The sequence below is a fragment of the Trachinotus anak genome, unplaced genomic scaffold (assembly GCF_046630095.1).
Source record: "Trachinotus anak isolate AG129_WGS33_773 ecotype Australia unplaced genomic scaffold, CSIRO_AGI_Tana_v1 ptg000002l, whole genome shotgun sequence".
NCBI classification, from domain to species: domain Eukaryota; kingdom Metazoa; phylum Chordata; class Actinopteri; order Carangiformes; family Carangidae; genus Trachinotus; species Trachinotus anak.
In genome coordinates, this window is record NW_027273853.1 from 19,048,871 (window position 1) to 19,053,876 (window position 5,006).

The window sequence follows — 5,006 nt, forward strand, 5'->3', positions numbered from 1 at the left end:
ATATTACTCAGTACTCTGGCAATCACACAGCATGGACCGTGCCATGGCCTTTTTTTTTTTTTTTGCCATGTTGCTTGTTTTTGATTAACTGAATCTGAATCCACTGAATCTACATCTGACTCTTTCTTCACTGTCAGCATGCATATCCTAAACCTTAGTATTTTAAGCAAGGTGGAACATTTCAACTTGACAAGCTAAAGTGTCCTTCGTGTAATATACACAGCACCCCCTTAGAGAGTGTAACATGCATATCCTTAATTTGCAGAATTATTACATGAGATCAGCCACGTCCATATTCTGGTAAAGGTTATAGGGTTAGAGAGGGAGAGAGCAATGCACAGGTAGAACGTCTGAAAGAGAGAGAGAGAACAGAATCAATCAATCATCCTTCCACTTCTGCGAAAAGACGGGCTGCTGATGAAGCACTGGTGTTTCATAATGCTGTGTGAGAGTCAATGATCTCTCCTTGTGTTTGACACGAGAGGTCTTATCAACTCAGCCAACAGATCTTATCAAGACTCTGGTTAATCAGTGACCGGCCACAGCTAGTTGGCGCTTGTTATACTGGAAGGGTCAATGCTGAGCACTTGTATCCCACATTACATTGTTCGTGAAGGACCACGAAAGCCAGCTAAATTCAGAGAGGGCTCTGAACAGTTCAGGTTTACACGAAGTGTTTGGTTGTTCCTGAGAAAATCATGTGAGTATGTGTACAGTATGTGCTTCCATCTGAGCTGACGGCATACTGGGCCAAGCGAGTCTAAACACAAACTGAGCTTCTGCTGAAACGCTCTACTCCACTCTTCATGTTTCCTCTAGTGTGTAAAAGTGCATGTTATCCTATCAGCATAGATATGCTTTTGTGTGTAAATTTACAGAAACGTTAGGCTACACTACACATCATCACATAGTGAATCTGTATATAGTCTATTGTAATGGATTATCTTAATGGAATAAAAAGGGAGTAAAACTTTTCATTGTTTCAGGCTTAATTAAGCACATGATAGCTGCATACGTACATATTCTATACCCTGATATCTTGGCACTTAAGTCAATCTAAGGAGTACATTAGATAGGTGTGTTTGCTAATATTTGCTGTGCACCTTAGAGCAGATAAACTCATCATTTCTTCACACTTTGGTTTCAGAAAGCCAATAAAAAAGACACTACCCTTTGAGCACTTTAGATAAAGTATCACTGCTATTAGAGGCCTATTCAATCAATTAAGGTGTTGAGTTTTTTCTCTAGTTATGAAGCTTAGTGAAACATCAATCAGGAAGACTATTTTCATGTTTACTCTGTTTATTGAGATTTCTTCCTTACCCTGACTTAGGAAGTTGACACGTTTCACTTCAGCCAGTAGAATTCGGTAAAAGCCTCTCTGAGCCAATCAACTCATTTCTTTCAAATTCGGTTCTTCATCTGCTGCTGTCCAATGTCAGGTTAGTGCCCAATTGATGCAACCCACCTTGACCCCATTCAACTCCAGTTTTCTTATTTTAAGAGCCAGATGTCCCATAGGTCCATTCAGATCCAGCACATCAGAAATCCAACTCCACGTCACATCCATCTATAATCAGTAAAACTGTTCCTCACTCATTCACCTCCACCAGTGTCTAGACTCCATCAGGGAATTATTCCTGCACAGGTCACGGTATGACAACCTTGGTAAAACGATCATGTCGACAACATTTTCAAAAAATAAAATCATTTTCTGATCTCACACTGCTATGGCTAAGATTTGGTTATGTGTAGATACCAACACAGCTTGTTTATCGTTTGGGAAAGATCATGGTTTGAGCTAAAATGACTACTTTGTTAAGATTAGGGGATCTTCATTGATATGGTTACAATAATAACCACTTGGTTACAGTTAGAGAACAATCGTGGTCATGGCTAAAAGAAACTAGCGTTGACTGTCAGATTGTCATGCCAATGATTTATTGACCCCATCCATCCACACCAACCTACTCCCTTTTTGGACTTTGTTGCTCTTTCTGTAACTTTACATCCTCCTTTGCTCACATGGACAAAAGTCATCATTATTATGGCCACTAGAGGGCTACATCAATCACGAATGTAAAACTTATGTCGTTCTGGGTATTTGCTGAAACAACGCATTCTCTCATTCTACCTGGAAGGTAAAGTCCCCAAAAAGTCTGACATACATTATATCCTCAACTTTTCCTTTTGTGCACACTATATCAAATAAATGTTTTTCTTCATTCACTTAGATTCTTGTGATTGAAATGTTCAACAATAATTGACAATAATTGTCATGAAGTTGAACAAAGATGATTGAGTGTGTATTGGACACGAGGAGCGAGTTTGAATGAGGTGGACATTATTAGGGTGGAAGGTCAGGAGCTCACAGCAGGATTTCTCTGGGTTTATGGCCTGTGGCTTGAGGTGAGTAAGACACATACGCACATCCGCAGCGAGTCACAGGCACCCTGTTAACATCCACACTCTGTAAAAACTGTGAAAATTTGTCTAATTAGCAGAGTCAGTTTAACATCTTGGCTTTTAGCCGTGAGCAGCACAGTCTGTACCCTGGAAGCTCGTATCTGTATTAGTCACACACACACACCACATATACACACACACACACACACACACACACACACAGACTGACTGACAACTTATTTACAGCATGTCATTTAACTTTCAGAAAGCAGGATGTTTCGTGGATTCAAACGCTTCCTGTTGTGGTGTTTGCTGAAGACATCTCCTCATGCATTATGTGAGCGGACGCCATTTGAGGTGAGTGCTCTGTTCTTCCTGGCACACTTACTTCTTTGACATCTCATGAGAGCGCAAGAGAAGGTGAAAACAAAGGAAGACAGCATGCTCAGGCGAGGCAAGAGGACAGAAGACAGTGGAAAGTTGTCTAGCAGATAGCTTGCTCTGTTTACGTTAGACTTTTAACTTCTAAAACTTTTAACAGCTTTTAAATTTTTCATGAGATTTGAAGTGAATCTGCACATCTTTCTACTTGAAGGCTACTCTTAGGTAGAGCAGCTATGTCTCAGCAAGTATTTCTCCCTCACTTTGAATGGTCAGGCGTAAATAAGAGACACATTTTTATAAAGCGATATTATCTGGTAATTCTGTGTTTCAGATATTCTTCTATCTTTAACATATATCTTCTGAGAAAGTTGCAAAAAAGGTAATACCACAATTTTTTTAGGTGCAAAAATATCAGAGTCTTCAGATTGCTGCCTGTTTCTTTCTTGAACTTACCCTCTGTTTGAGTAGCCTGTTGATAAAACATCTGGTCAGTCTGTTCTATTTGCTCTAGGTCTATGGGTGTAGATGAGTGGTTCAGGACCATGGACAGAGGCTCAGACAAGTGCACAGTCTTGAATTGGATGTTCTGCTGCTGGAGCCTCCCTCTTCTTCTTATCATCACCACTAAGGCCATAATAGGTGATTAGTTAATAAATTAAAAGAGACCCTGTATCTGCTGGAACACGATGCTGAATATGCAAAAGAGAAACTCTGGGGTTAAAGTTCAAAATCTCTCTCATAATGTGATTTAAAAAAAAATCTCAAGCAATATAGTAGAGTCCAATAGTCTGAGGCCACTTTCAGGTCAAGTTAATTTTGATTTATATGGCGCCAAATCACAACAGAAATTATCTCAGGGTACTTTTCATGTAGAGCAGGCCTAGACTATACTCTTTATAATATTGATTGCAGAGAGCCAACAATTCCTGCAATCACTCAACTGTGGCAAGGAAAAACTTCAAGCAGAACCAGGCTCAAGGTGGGCAGCCATCTACCTTGAGTGTTTGGCTTGAGAGAGCAAAAGAGAGAGAGAGGAAGGGAAGGAGAGAGAGAGAGAGCAGGAAATCAACTTTCTTATTCACCTGAAAGGGAAAGTAGTCTCAGACGTTTAGACCTCACTGTATATGTGGTCATATAGACCCTACTATAACCTGGGTCCATAGTTGTCTGTTGGACTTCACAGATTGTGTGTGTCATGGCGTCAGTCAGCAATATTCACATTTTTTCAGACAGTCAGTCAGATAGTTTAAAAGACTGAAACACGCACCAAACAGACTGAGATAAGATATCTGTGCAGGACCTCAGTTTGTCTCTGCCTTCTGTTTGACAAGCACAACACCTGGCCAAGGTCTGTGCCCCAAATTGTTTTCATTTGCCTTCATTCTGACACTCTGCTTATTTTTAAATCAGAGAAAATGATTAATTCACATATTGCATCAGATTCTGTAAAAAAAATTCTTCATACAAAAGCAACAATAGATTGTTACTCAACAAGTGCAGCAGGATTTGATTTAAGTGACTGCTAAATGTCATACTCTCATATGATTCATAATTGTGTGATGCATCTTTCTATCTTTAGCTGTATCAGTTGCACCAGTGTGGTTTTAGGGAAGTGAAACCATTTTCAAGCAGCAACAAAATAGTTACTCAATAGTTTCACTCTCCTTAAGAAATTCTGCAAGAATTTAGCTTTGCTGAGCTCACAGTTAAAAAGTGCAGTTGCACAGTAAAAAAGAGGATATCCTCACTGTGGAAAAAATGTCATGCTTCATGCTCCTCCAGCAAGAAACACTGCTTCACATTACATTTATATATATATATATATATATATATATATATATATATATATATACATGAATGAGTATATAATTATACATAAATGTACATTTTAAACTATAATGATGTCAGAAACATTTGTGGATGTGTACATGGTTGGTTACTTGGTAAGTCATTTTTGAACCATACAACTTCATACCAACGAATAAGACCTTCAAAGGCTCCAAAAGAAGTGGACCGATGTTCATTCAACCCACTCTTATGTGGACTATTTCTGTCCAGAGGAAGAGATTTCATAATTACAACAAGCTCTCAGAGAACTGATTTCTTCTTCCTTTTTTGCTGTTTGTGTCTTCCTTTCCTCCCCTTCCCATCAGGCCTGCACTTATTTTTCTCATTTTGTCAAGCTTTCACTTCCAAAAAATGGTGCTTTTTAAGAA

General features: G+C 39.1%; 1 long non-coding RNA gene across 1 annotated transcript; it reads left to right on the forward strand.

The window, feature by feature from the left end:
* The first annotated feature begins 573 nt into the window (after positions 1 to 573).
* On the forward strand, positions 574 to 4,579 carry LOC139627226 (uncharacterized). Its single transcript, XR_011692524.1, has 3 exons — positions 574 to 700; positions 2,672 to 2,763; positions 3,302 to 4,579. It is a non-coding gene; the product is annotated as an uncharacterized lncRNA (long non-coding RNA).
* Positions 4,580 to 5,006: the final 427 nt, after the last annotated feature.